Here is a 15,038-nt window from a genome sequence, read left to right on the forward strand (position 1 = left end):
CTGACTGACATGTTTATAGAGGTGGCATGTTTATAGGAACGATGTGCGTACTCAAGCGTGCTATGGCTCATATCTTATCTTCAGACTAAGATATCAAGAACATTTACTTAATAGAAATCTTCTAACCTGATTAGCTGGGAAAGGAAACCATAATGAAGCCTATGCCATCAAAGTCATTTTTCTCAGAGATGTTCTCCGGGTAGATTGAAAGAATGGGAGAAGGTTAAACATTTTCTTCTCATTTTGCATTTACTACTTCTTCCATTTAACCATGTATGGTTATTAATAAATGTCCTAACATGATATCAATAAACCACCTACCAGTTCTTGTCTTAAAGGTACTTCTTATCTCCAAAATTCAAAACCATAATGCTCCTTGAATCTTTCTTTCTTCTCCTTCTTATCTCACCAATTGGACATCAAGTCCTGTAAATTCTTTTTTTTTTTTTTTCACTCAGACTGTGCCCTCTCCCTCTTACTCTCCCAAAAGAAGAGAAGAATGATCATCAGTGGCAAAAGGCAGTTGCACAAGCAACACCAAGAGTTGGCTTCAGGAGAGAACACTGCAACTCCTCCTCGTGGTTTCGGGTGCTTTACACCAGGGGTCCCCAACCCCGAGGCCATGGACCGGTACCGGTCCGTGGGCCATTTGGTACTGGTCTGCAGAGAAAGAATAAATAACTTACATTATTTCCATTTTATTTATATTTAAGTCTGAACGATGTTTTATTTTTAAAAAATGACCAGATTCCCTCTGTTACATCCGTCTAAGACTCACTCTTGATGCTTGTCTTGGTCATGTGATACATTTATCCATCCCACCCTAAAGGCCGGTCTGTGAAAATATTTTCTGACATTAAACCTGTTTGTAGCCCAAAAAAGTTTGGGGACCACTGCTTTACACAATCAGAGAAACTTCTCTAGTAACGAACTATAGAAATGATCCCTGGAAGTATAGTCTTCTGTAAATTCTTTATTCATATAGTTGTTTGCATATTCTCCCTTCACTTTATAAGTGAAAGAATGGAAATCGATTAACAGTAAGTTACTCATCTAGATCTATACAATTTAAAAATGAGAGAGATGCATTTAAACTTGGGCTTCCTGACTTTCAATCTTTCTTGCTTTCTACTACACATCTTGCCTGTTGAATTATGTCCAAGCTATTTTATCTTTATTCTAAGCTTTGCCCAATTTAAATCCTATCTATCATGTCAATCTTCACTCTAACTCCCATATCCAATTCTGTCAACACATTATGCCTGAAAGAGCCATTTATTCAGCCATTGTACGAATATTTATTAGGCATATCATGTGTAAGGCATTCTGTTAGATGCCTAAAGGGACTAACTTTCAAAGGCTGTATGTAAGACATAGATGGAGGCCAAAACACTGACAATGTTGAAAGTCAGGCCAGGAGTTTGAGATTTCATTCATTAACAGAGTAGTCCAACAGACAGCTTTTGATTAAGGGTGTGAAATGACAAGCCTGGCAGAGTGTACAGAACACATTGAAGTCAGCAGAGCTTGGATTAGCCCTGGGATTGCAAAGTGGCAGCTCCTGGAAATAAAGCCTACAAAACGGTTTTTGTTTGTCTCACATGCTACTGTTATGTTGTGTGTTTGTATGTGTTTGTTTAAATAAAATTAATTGTGGGTGTTTAAAAATTAGAAGTTTACATAACGATCAATGTTAAAAATTCTCTTTAAAAATGAGAGAATCTGGCAACATGAAGCATATGCTCCCTTGTGGCAAGAAACTGAAGAGAGTGATAGGAAGCTGACTAATTCAGACAGGGCATACTCTCATTAGCTGGATTCACTCATATATGTTACCTGCCTGACACTTTAGGAGTTGAGACTGAGATTCCTCCATTAGAAGTAAGACTATTGGAGGTAATGACTGAGCAAGAGAGTAGCATTAGAAATATCAATAATGAATTGAGTCAATAACAAAAGAGAATGTAGCTATGATTTGTATGTGCTTGCAATTTCCTTGAAGATGCACCTTGGGCTTGCTTCATAAACTGACTTAGTTCATCGTCTTCCCTCTGTGAGCATCCTTATGCCTGCCACTTCTTTCTACATTGTTTTCTAATGGTCTGTTTATGTGTATTCTCTAGACTATTTAATAGTGGTCTCTTTGCAATCTCATCTAAAAAAAACCAAGTCCCCCCAAAAAAGAAAAATTAAAATTTAAAGGTAAGAAATAAAACTTTAGATATAGATAAAAATTTTTAGAAAACTATTTTTGGGAAAATAATTTTGGAAAAAAATAAGTCTTACCAGCCAATACTTGAAAGCCAGAGAGAGAGATTGCTTTTAAAACACAGGCAAAGCATCAATTCACATAAAAAAAACAAAAACCCTCAACTAATCAATAAACATAAGCAGCTGCTCAGTTTTACTAATAGTTGGTAAAAGGCAAAGTGAAACAGTAATCAAATATTACTTTTATTCTCTTCAAATTGCAAAAATTTAAAATGAGAAGTTGTAACATATAAGTCCTGCAGAGAATACAGGGAAAGTCACTTGCATACATTGCTCATAGGACCATAAAGTGTTACAGACTCGTGGGAAGTAACATGGCAACATATTTTAATTAAAAATAAGTGCATCTTTTGACCCGGTGATTCCACTTTTGATAACCTAGTCTATAAACGTGACAGCACTGTTACATAAAGAATATGTTCAAGGATATCCATTACAGCTTTAATGAAATGGCAAAACATTGGAAACAACTTGAATGCCATTGGTAGGGGAATGGTAGAATAAGATTGGTATATTTACGCTGTGATGTAGTCTATGATATTAGCTGAGAATACGGAGGAAAATAGAAAAATTTAAATAGATAAATAGAAGGATGTAACTACAAAAACTAACAATAAACTCCATGTGTATATATGGTGAACATGGCAAACATGGAGGAACATAGAGGAAGGTGTGGAAGGAAATGCACCACTCTGTTAAGGTGGTAATGAGAAAGATTGGTGTAATGGAGAAAGATTATTTAAACTCTTTAGTACCATTTTACTTGTCACAAGTATGTACTCCTTCATAATTAATAAAAATAAAAACACTTTTGAATACATACATACTTTATTTTATACCCATGTAGAGGTCCCTACTATTTGTCTCATAAAGTATGATTCTGTTTAGATAGAAGAAATACCTCATCAGGTTTACTACCTAAGCTTTTCCTAACCCTCCATATAATATCTTTCTTTTGCAAACTACCTGACACCTGAGAAGTGCTGTCTGGCAGCTCTTGTGAGGAGGCAGCATGTGCAGAGATGGCACATCGCCTGGGCGCTGCCACGCCTCTTGCCAGGCTGTGAGCAGACATGGCCAGCCTCGCCACCGGCTCCTGCTAATCCTGCGGTAGTCTCAGAGAGCTCTTCAACACTGGTCTTGAAGCTGTTGCCACCAGTCAGTCAGAATTGAACTTTAATGATACCCATTTATTATTCTTGGGATAGTATAAAGAGTGCATATATGGGTTTAAATTACATATTCATCATGTGTTCCCTTAAATAAATTAATAAGCCTGTCTGGGCTTTACTTTCCTAAAAAATTGGACAGGGTCTTCTGGATAGTTTTCTTATGAAGGGTAGTAAAATCTTATCTTGGCTTCTAGGGCCTTTCATCATCTCTCTACATTTGCTTATACTCAGTGAAAACATTTGGCTTAAAATGCTGACCGTTGCTACTTTGCTCTTATTTATGCTTGGACCTTGTATTTGGATGTCTCACTGAGTAGAAGATATTGATTCAGTTTGATCTGGAAAACAATTACTTATCTTCTTTCCATTCTATCCATTGCCTCCAGGACAAAGGCACCAGCAGTAGCTCTAATGGTTAGTCTGCTTTTCCAAAACTTGTGGTCCAGAGTCAGTTTCATAAGTTGTCAGATTGTTTCCCCTTTCTGATCAACTATCACCCAGATATTATTCTTATACTAGTTTCATCTTGAGCTTTCTTAGCAGATTTTACATTTAAAAAAACTTTTTTTAAGTAGAGGAGATTCCTGTATGTACCCCAACTGGAATCCACCTTGCAACCCCTGTCTGGGGCCAATGCTCGAATCAACTGAACTATCCTCAGTGCCTAGGGCCAATTCTTGAACCAATTCAGCCACTGGCTGCGAGAGAAGAGAGTAAGAAGGAGGATAAGGAAGAAAAGAAAAGCAGATGATTGCTTCTCATGTAGGCTCTGACTAGGGATCAAACCCAGGACGTCCACATGCCAGGCTGATCTCAACCCACTGAGCCAGCCAACCAGGGCCTAAAGTATTTTTTTGTTTTTTTCATCTGCAGTATATATACAAATACTTTGGAAAGTGTCTAAAATATGTGATCTGGGTTCCATGGAGATTGCTTTCTTGGAATTGATCAGGAATATGAACCAATCCAGAACAGAGCCTAGAAAATGTCAGACTATCATCCATCCATCCATCCATCCATCTACTCATCCATTTATCCACCCATCCAATATTTATTGGACACAAACTCTGTGGTAGGCCCTGCAATAGAGGTTGGGAATTTAACAGTGAACAAGACTAACAAGTTTCCTTCCTTCATGGAGTGTCTAGTGAGAGAAGATAGACAAAAAAATATTTGATGTTAAATAAATATATAATGCGATTTTAGATGTTACTAAGTGCTCTGGAGAAAAGCAGAGAGGGTCTGAAAACCAGAAGACTGTCATCAAGCCATAAGGTGCAAATGCTTAAATGCTGTGGTTAGATAAGAGGTCTAGAAAATGGGACGTCGGCAAGATTGGGCGGGGTAACCAAATCTCAGGAGATGGAAGATAACACATTGGCCAGCAGAATACATGGAAACGGACCAGATGCACCTGGGTGCTTACCCTGTCTCTCTTTTCTGTCTGGGAAGGAATTTCTCTCAGGATCTGAGCCAATAGGTTGGTGGGCATGAGAAAAAGGACTGTCTCTAATTAAGGAAAGACTGTAGGAATAGTAAGATGGATTTGTCTTCCAGGTTGTACTTAACCTATTACACATTTGGCAGGTTTTCACCATTTCCTTAATTTCAAAGAAAGATGAAAGGTCAGGTACGATCATTGCACAAAGATTAAAAGGAAAAATTCCCTGCATCTGGAGGTGTCAGAATGAAGCCCCTTACAAATTCTTCACACAGTTACAGACTCCAGTACAATGCTGAGGCATAGAATTAAACTATAACAACAAATTAGGTCCAATTTAAGTACTTTCAACTCTCCCACATACCTAGTACCAAAGCTGTGAAAAAAGGGTGTATCTCAGGTAATTAATTGACAAGAAATATTTAATAACCTCTCCTCTGCTACATTTAACATGAGGCATGAGTGATTCATTTCAACTTAATCATAAAGTTCCCTGGAGCCACGGGCATGTTCCTGCGGCTCACTGAAGGAAAACTCCCAGAGCACGGCTTATTTAATTCGCAACTCTTGCCACACTGCTTCACACCTGAATTCTTTATCCTTTGGGCACACATAATATAACCACCATGCACTGTAGAACATCCACTTTATAGGCAGAACTTTCATCTACCCACAGTATCCTCTTTTTGTAAAACCATTTGGCTGACTGTCTCAGAAATCACACCAATCAGGCTTCTCTCTTTGTAGCCTGACAGCTCAAGACCCTGCAGAATTCAGGAAAGGAATGATTTCATGTATCATTTTGCTCTAATAACAGAGTGGAAACTCCTTTAATGTGAACAGTCTCTAGAGAAAGACATTGTATTAAAAGAATTGACTCTGAGGTGTATAGGTGCCTGGCAACTTTCAAAGTGTGAAATGAAACATGCCAGCTTTCTCCCCCAGGTCCCTGCCAGCTTATTTAGAACAGGCGGCATTAAAGTAAGTATATTAAAAAAAAAATCCAAATATGTATAAGAGAGGATGGTGGATAAATGTCAACCAGTTGCCACATTTTGCAAAGGCAGATTTCCTTGGCTTTAGATATAGCATGCTAAATGACAGTGGAATGGGTGTGTTATTTGCATTTAAGGAAATATTTTCTGAGCTGTTTGGGTTTGGTCTGAAAGTTCTGTCCAATTTCTGAAAGAAAAGAGGTTAATCCCAGCTTCAAAGGTGAAAGGAATCTTTTAAAATTGAGCTTTTTCAAACCTAAACTTTCTTTAAAAATTGCCTTAAAACTGAAAAATAGGACATAAATTTTATGTTATGCTTTAAGATAAATTAGGTTTCCCTATCTCCATGCATTTGTGTATAACTCTGAGAGCTATTTGTTATCTATTTGACTTGGAAAATGTAACACATACAGTCAGATTACATATACTTTACCACAGTGCTGCTGGCCAGAATGTGAAAAATTATGTACTTTACGGTTGTTTTGTTTTCTATTCCATTTTCCATTTTTCCTGGCTTTTCATTTTACCCACCTACTGTTGCCATCCCCCACATGGCCTCAAAGGCCCTCCCCTCTGACCCAACACAGATTTTTAACAGAGACATGGATTTATCATTAGGTTTGGTTACACATGATTGCCCTCAGGACCACCCTGATGTGCTCTGGTCTTGGCCAGGGACTGATGTCTGTGTTTGGAAATACTCCAGCCATGAAAACCTTCCGAACTTGCCAGTGAGGGTATGCTTTCTCTTTGATTCCTCCAGAAGCACATCTGGGGAAGCTCAGGGGAACTGATCGCTACTCTGAGAGCAGAGGACTTCATAGAATTGAATTGTAGTCATTGTCCACTTCCCAGAACAGGAGGCAGTTTCTCCTGTGTGTCTTAGGCGGTGTGAGGAAAGGCGAGTTCTCTCCGTCAGCATTTAAAAGCTCAGTGATTTGTGCATGAGAAGAGGCATGTGGCGGGGCTTTACGAAGATGTCACGCTTGCCATTGTCGTTAAGACTTGAAATCTTTATGGATACATGGTTTCTGCAGAGAAATCTAATCCATGTGAGCAGAAGGATAAACTCACTAGAGATTTTGAAGGTTCTCAATTGATACAGTTTGAGAATTTGTGGTTTTGTGTTACAAAGACCACCAAGCAGTCCCATTGGGTTACCTGTTATTTGGACTGGCTCCTCTGGGGTTATTGATTCCAAAACCCTGACTGGCATGAGAATTACCTGGGGATTTCTTTAAGAGTATAAATTCTTTGCCCTACTCCAAGAAAATCTGATTTGGTTGGTCTGAAATAAGGCCCAGAAATTTGTAATATACATAAAAAACCATCCTTAGGTGACTAATGTTTTTCACAGCTAGTTTGGGGAAGTCATCCCTCTTGTCACACTAACCAGCTCGTTTGGGAACTGACCTCTGACTTTAGCCTCATTAGTACCACACACTGGATACCATAGCTCACTGGTTCCGTTTGGGAATTTATAACCTTGTCTCTGATCTTGCTAGAGGGCTTCAGTGTGAGAAAATCACCCTATCACTATGTGCTAGCATACCTCAATGTGTGATTTCAACACTGCCTTTAGTTCCCCACTACACAATTTCAAAAGGTGTTTTAATCTTCAAGAGAATATCTACGTTTGAGTGGAGAATAAAGGAAAACCTGGTTTTTAAAAAGGTCTCTTCCCAGTAACATTGATTTTACATGTTTTAGCAACCCTCTAAAAATAAATCTAAATTAAAATTTCTTTACCCCAAGCAGGAATTGCATATCTTTTCATGATCTACCATATTATTTTAGAAAGAAATATGGCCCTGGTCAGTTGGCTCAGTGGTAGAGCATTGGCCCAGCATGTGGATGTCCTGGGTTTGATTCCTGGTCAGGGCACACAGGAGAAGCGACCATCTACTTCTCCCTCCCTCCCCCCATCTCCTTTTCTCTTCCCCTCCTGCAACCATAGCCCAAATGGTTCAAGTAATGTTGGCTCCAGTTGCTGAGGATGGCTCCATAGCCTTGCCTCAGGTGCTAAAATAGCTTGGTTGCCAAGCAGTGGAGCAGCAATCCCAGATGGGCAGAGCATCGCCTGGTAGGGATCCTAGTTGGAGCACATGTGGGAGTCTTTCTCTGCCTCCTCACATCTCACTTAATAAAAAAAGAAAAAGAAATATTCTTTTTATCTTTTTAATATTTATAAATTTAGTATGAGGGATAATAGGCCCTGACAAAGGCTGTGTGCAGTCTGTTTGTTTAAATAATGTCATTAAACACTGATTGTTCATTTTCTCTTCAAAGGCTGGCAGACCTGGTTCAATTTTGAGGTCATCTTATTGTTTGCATTGATGCATGTTTCTGTAAATGGGGCTTGTTTTAGTGCCATGATTATGGAGAAAATCAAAGAATAAAGGAATACTTTGTATCAAGTTGAGACAAGTAAAAGACATTGACAGGTCACAAAAAAAATAAAACCCCTTAAAACTCTCTCCCCTAAAGAGTGAAAACAGTTTTAATGGGCCAGTTGATTTATCTAAATCTACACATTAACCAAAATGGTTTACTGAGTAATCTCTCTGAGGCAGAAACACGGTAGAAATATCGAAAAGCATTTGGGAGCTCAAGAAAGCCCTGTGTTCAGTGAAGCTGAGCCAGGCCCCAACCCCCAGAAGAAAGCAAAGCCCACTGATTAGCACCAGTGTGGCCAGAGATAAGGACCTGTCCCTAGTGCTGTGCTGCTGTACTCTGGGTCATTGGTTCTCAAACTTCAGTGTGCTTAAGAATCCCCTGAAAACCTTGTTGAAAATGCAGATTCTTGGGCACCATCTACAGAGATCCTGATTCATTAGGCCTCAAACCAAAAAAATAATAGTAAGTAGTATTGTTTTAATTAGCCGCCCTGTGATTTTAGATCACACTTTATGGTAGCCTGCTCTAGATAATATATTTGGTAAAAATAAAATTAGATTTAACAGTCAATATTTTTCCCATTTATAAAGGAAATGACATGGCTGTTCTAGAAGATATGGAAACCAGAAAAATACATGGAAAAAAACCCAACAACTCTTCAGTGCCCCTAATTTGAGCAATCTATGACAGTGTCTGCCTAGATCTCTCCTTCTCTCTCTTTTCTCATTTTAGCATGTTCAATGCTAGTCTCTCCTTAAGTTGAGTATCTCCAGCTTTCCTTTGACCAATCTCACTTAAATATCCAATTATCCTGGCTCCATTCCTTCTTTTTTATTTAGTGAGAAAGACAGACAGGAAGGGAGAGAGTTGAGAATCATCAATTCTTCATTGTGGCACCTTAGCTGGTCATTGATTGCTTTCTCATATGTGCCTTGATCAGTGGGCTCCAGCTGAGCCAGTGACCCCTGGCTCAAGCCAGCAGCCTTTGGGCTCCATCCAGTGACCATGGGGTCTTATCTATGATCCCATGCTCAAGCCGGAAACCCCGTGCTCAAGCGGGTGACCTCAGCATTTCGAACATGGGTCCTCTGCGTCCCAGGCCAATGCTCTATCCACTGCACCATCACCTGGACAGGTCCATTCCTCTTTTTCTTAAAAGAAACATATTCTTCCTAACAACTGCTAGAAGCTTCTTTAATACTTTTTTTTCCTCACATCATTGTTTCACAACCAGTTACTAGGTTCTCCTAGCTCACTCTTCTTAAATGATCATTGCAATTATCCTTTCTATCTAAGGCAGACCCCTGGTTATATGCATTTCTATGGCTACACTGATTTTGAAATTTATTTCCTCTACCTCTGCCTGAGCCCCCTAAGTGCTCATAACCTGGCTATCCTGTCCTTTCTTCTGGACCTCCCCAACAACTTTACATCATCCAGCAGTAAGGGGTTTACACCTGACCCTGTTTCATGAGCTCTCCAGAACACCTGTTCAGCCAGAATCTCTTCCAGCTGGTCAGTATTCATACTGCACATGTTGTTAACTATAGTCATTATTGCTTGCTCAGTTCAGTCCTGTGTAGCCCACTCTGAAAGTACCCTTCGTACCCACATTGCTATAGCAATGCTCATCTGCACTTCTTAAATCCAGCTTCTTCGAACTTGAGTTGTTTCATGCATCACCATCACATCCACCTTCCTAAAAATCTGTTTTCATCATCAGTCTCCCCTACTTTGAAACCTTATGAAATGGTTACCTCACTCGATTTCAGAAACTTCAATTCCAGAAACTCTAAAGAGCTCACTCTGTGATAAGTAACAAATGTTTGGGCACTGGAAAGTCACAAAGATCACATTACGTGGTCACCAGGTAGACAATTTAGGACGTTTAATATGAACACCAGTAAGGATAAGAGAAAGGGCAATGTAGTAAGAAAAGGGGCACAGAATACTATGTAATTCAGGTGGAAAATTTTGTTCTGAATTTAATCTGATGTTACTGGGGAGATGGGTGCTTGCTTTATACAAGAGCTTAGAAGTCTCTATCCTATCTGTACTTTATAGACCCATCCTTCCTTGTATCCCAGTAACATCTCTGACTTTCCTTGCTAGTTACATCATTGGACCCTTCTTTCTCCCATGGAAATGACAACAAATTTCACTGAGCAATCAGATTTCTTCGACAAAAGGGAAATTAAAATTTTCTTTATCTTTAAATCTTTCTATTGTAGTGAGTATGCTGCCATGATATTTTAAAGCTTGTTATGTATTAAAAAACATTGAAAGTATTTATTAGTTACTTTGCTTCTTATTTTAAAAAATATATTTATTGTATTGATTTTAGAGAAAAAGAGAAGAAAGAGAGGGAGAGAGAGACTCTGACCTTTGGGAAGATGCTCTAACCTACCAACCAGGGCACTTTACATTTTCTATTATGCAAATTAATACTTAAAGATTTCTTTTGCCCACCACACACAAAAAAGTTGCTTTTATTTTAATCTTTAAAAAATTTTCATTCTATGAGTATTTCAAAAGTATAAGATTACAAAAACATTATTTTATAGTCTCATAAAAATAAACATAAGATAAGGATTTTCTTGTTTACTAAAACTGATTTGTAAATATAATTATTGCTATATAACATTCACTCATATCTCAAATTAGTTATTTCTCGTTGTTGTATATCTAAGTTGTTTTAATTTTTACTACTGTTACAAACAATATTGTATTATCTATAACAAATGTTATTGTGAATAAAGCTATGTCTCATATTATCATAATATATATAGTAAAAAGTGGGTTTATAAAATGTTTAAATGGTTTAAGAATCTTAAGCCATGGAATAGAGCCAAATTACTTTCCAAAAGATTTTTATAAAGCAATTTTTATTAATACCAATAAAATAGAGAGTGCTCATTTTACCAAATTCCCTCCATAACAGATTTTAATACTGATTTAATAATTAAAAACTATACCTTTTTTTTAATTCTTCAAGTTGAACATTATTTTTTCTGTTTGGTAAACAGTGGTCTTTTTTAGACTCACCATAATATCAATACAAGTGCCAATGATTTCATCTTGAACCAGAGTTGAAAATGAATGCCTGGTGTAGTTGGAAGAGTGTGTGACCAGGAGTCAGAACATGAACTTTTAAAAAATATTATTTAATGCCAATTATTAGCTGTTGACCATGGACCAATGACTTAACCTGTCTTTCCTTCAGTAAAATATTAAAATGATATCATATATATATATGATATATATATGACATAAAGGTAAAATTATAAATTGATGTGGAAGTATTTGGAAGAAAAATTAGAAATGACATAAAAATATAAGTTGATATTATTTTTTGCCTTTTCAATTGGATTGACTACAACAAATATCCCTGGGTATTTTTTACAAAATTTGACAGCCACAATAATTTTATTTTCACCTCTACTTATTGGTACCAACTACATATCAATGACTCAGCAGTTATTAGAGTTAAAAAAAAGAAAAGAAAAGAGTAAGATAGAGGCCTGGAACTTAAGAATGAGAATCTAGGAGAAGAGAAAAATAACAGAAAGTTTTAAAAAAGACACACATACACGTTCATATATGTGCATGCATGTAAACACAATTTAACAAATGCTATTATAAGAATATATAAAAATATTGTGAAAGCAGAGAAGGGAAAGTAAAAATTTGGGGAGGACTTCCATAGAATAGACATTTATGTTTAGTAAATAGGAATTCAATACGTAAAGTAAGGAAGAGAGGGAATGGGGAAAAAAAATAACAAAATACAAAAAGGCATTGAGGTACAGAAGACCAAGGGATACTGAGAGATTAGTATTATTGGTATAGATAGGGTGTTGTCTATAGGAGTATAGACACCAAGAAAACAAAACTTTGGTTATAAAGGTATATATGTCCTTTTACAGAATTTGCACCTAACAACATTCTGATGTATTCCTAATGAGAAACATTAAAAATTCCTAGTTCAAAATGGAAAATGTTGACCAAGACATAGGTATCCATTTTTTACACCATTATTTGTAAAATTTCTTCTTTTCAAGTGGGAACACCAAGATGAATGCTTTATTTAGTGATGGTTTCTGCTTAAATTTAGGAAGCAATCACTACTAAGCATTGATTAAATTATTCATTCAATAAGTTTATATGAAGTGCCTACTAAGTATAAGACATTGTAGATACAGTAAGATTATCATGCCTTCATGGAGATTACATTCTAGTGGAAAGATAATCATTGAACAAGTAAATGAGTAAGCAAGAAAAAAACGATAATAAGTCTGTGAAGGATATAAATGAAGATTTTTTATTCATTCAAATAGATTTTAAATGCTTACACACTGTCCTAGGTTCTGGCAATGTAGAGATACACAAAATAAGCAAGGTCCATATGCTCCTGGAGCTAACATTCTTTCCACTGAATGATGAATTAAAAGAATCAAGAAAGAAATACATTTAGATAGAATGGTAATGGAAAGTCCCTCTACAAAAAGCTATTGAAGTTGAGAACTGAGAAGTTCGAAGAGCTGGGGGAAGAGCATTCCAGGCAGTGGGAAGAATAATGGCAAAGGTTTTGAGTCAGATAATGGCTTAGTCTACTGGAGAAACAAGAAGGAGACCAGCGTGGTTCTAGTACTATAGTGAAAGAGATGGAAAGTCTAAGGAGATCAGGTAAGAGATGCTAAAAAAATATCACTCTATCTGTTGAATAGAAAAGTGGGTTGCAGAGGGAGGACAATGTGATTTATTAAACTATTGCTGATGTCTAAGTGGAATATTAAGGTAGCTGAGAGAGGGTAATGGCAGTGTAGAGGGATAGACTGGAATGTATTTTGGAGCTATAATTCATGTGGTTGGCTGATGGATTAGATATAAGAGTTGAAGGAAAGAAAGAAGACAAGGTGTTTCCTACATTTTGGGGTTAAACAACTGATGGATGTTGATGTTATTTAATGAGATGTTAAAGAGTGGGAAAAATAAAAAGTTTGGAGGAGAAATTAAGAGTACCATTTTGAGATGCCTATGGAAATTTCAAATAATCAGTTGAAAGCTTGTATTTGCTACTCAGAGGAGAGTTGTTTCTGGAGACATAGCTTGGAGGAGTCAGCAGCATCATGAATAAATTTAAACTGTAGACCTAGTAGAACTCTGGTCAACAGCTAGGTAGAGAGAAGAGAAAAGGACCCATAACAAAGCTCAGTTAGTTACACACTTGAAGGTAAAACCAACAAAGGAGACTGTGGACCATAAAGGAGCCACAAGCTGAAGCTGACAAGCTCAGGGAAAGCTTGTGCTGTGGCCTTGAACACTCAGACCTAAAGTAACCAACCACACAGGATGGTCTGAAATTAAAACTTTTGAACTAGAAGCAGTTCATAGTGAGTACTCATGTCCTAGGTAGGTATTTTTCTCTAACGAAGGTCGATGCTTACCTGAATTGAGCCTGTCTGTTGCCTTTTGTATCTATAATAATGCACCTGATAACATATGGGTAATCCTTTCCTGCCCTCTCAGGGCAGGCATCTCACCAAAGCAGGAACCAACAACCCTCCTCACCATTGTTATTATTATATTAATTAACTAATAACTATCTAATTCATGCCTATATAAAAGAAGTTTCAGTATATACATGTTTACTTTTTATCCAATCTCTGAGATCCCCCCCACACTTTGCTTTCTCCTTCTTCCCTAATCTATCACCAATTTCATGTAACTTCCTTATGTCTTTCCTTTTGATTCTTATGTATAAAATGAGTGGTGAAACCGCCATTTTCCAGAGCATTTTCTCAATCCCTTGAGACATTGCTTCCTGGAAATTGTCCACAGTTTGGCTCAAAAAAACTCAAAAAAAATTCTAACAGGTTTGGAAGTTTCTTACGTTGACAAGACTAAGATGGAACAAGCAGGGACATAAGAAGAAAAAAAAGAGAGAGAGAAAGAGGATATAACAATCTCCTCTATGGAACATGTGTTCTTTGTTTGTTTTGCTTGTAGGTTGAATATTTTTTCCTACATCTTAATCCATGCAGTTCAGGTGGGGCTGATTCTCTCCTAACACATCTCTCCTCACCAACTCTAGGTTGGATGTGGCAGTAGAGTTGCTCAATTGAACCTTTCCCATCACTTTTGCTAATACTTACAAGAAAGATTCATGTTTTTTCCTTCAATTAAAACCAGTAAAGAAAAGAATGACTAATGTAAGTCTAGAACTGCTAAGAGCCTTCTTTGTTGCCATAGGAAGTAACCTGCCTGACAAACAAGATAACAATGGAAATGTAAGCTAAGAGATAGAAAAAAATAAATAGATTTCTGATAATAATGTTTGAACCTCTAGATCCAATGGAGCCTAAAGTTAGCATCATTCCTTGAACTTCCCGGATAAAAGAGCCAATAAATTCCTTCTGTGTTTAAACAAGTTGATTTGAGATGTGTTCTATTTACTTGCAATCAGAAGAGACATGGCTATTACAGAAGCCTACGAGAGGAGGTATTTCAAGAAGGGTAGAATAGTCAAATGTAAAAAGCCATTGGAAGCTGAAAAAGATTAGAAATATTCATTGAATTTGGCAACATGAAATCATTCATAACCTCAATGAGAGGTGTTAGTGCAGTGGTGAGTTTGGAAGTCTATCTGGAGTGGAAAAAAAAAACTAAATTAGAGTGGTCAGGTGGAGACAATGAGGGTGGTAACCTACTTAAAAGACCTTCTACAAAGAGAAGCAAAGAAATAAGGTGGTTGCTAGAGGG

General features: G+C 37.3%; 1 non-coding gene and 1 pseudogene across 1 annotated transcript; both read right to left on the reverse strand.

The window, feature by feature from the left end:
* Positions 1-451: 451 nt before the first annotated feature.
* On the reverse strand, positions 452-662 carry LOC136327761 (small nucleolar RNA U3). The gene has a single exon (XR_010729880.1). It is a non-coding gene; the product is annotated as a small nucleolar RNA U3 (small nucleolar RNA).
* Positions 663-872: 210 nt separating this feature from the next.
* On the reverse strand, positions 873-962 carry LOC136327763 (small nucleolar RNA U3; annotated as a pseudogene).
* Positions 963-15,038: the final 14,076 nt, after the last annotated feature.

This window comes from Saccopteryx bilineata, chromosome 2, assembly GCF_036850765.1.
Source record: "Saccopteryx bilineata isolate mSacBil1 chromosome 2, mSacBil1_pri_phased_curated, whole genome shotgun sequence".
Classification (NCBI taxonomy): domain Eukaryota; kingdom Metazoa; phylum Chordata; class Mammalia; order Chiroptera; family Emballonuridae; genus Saccopteryx; species Saccopteryx bilineata.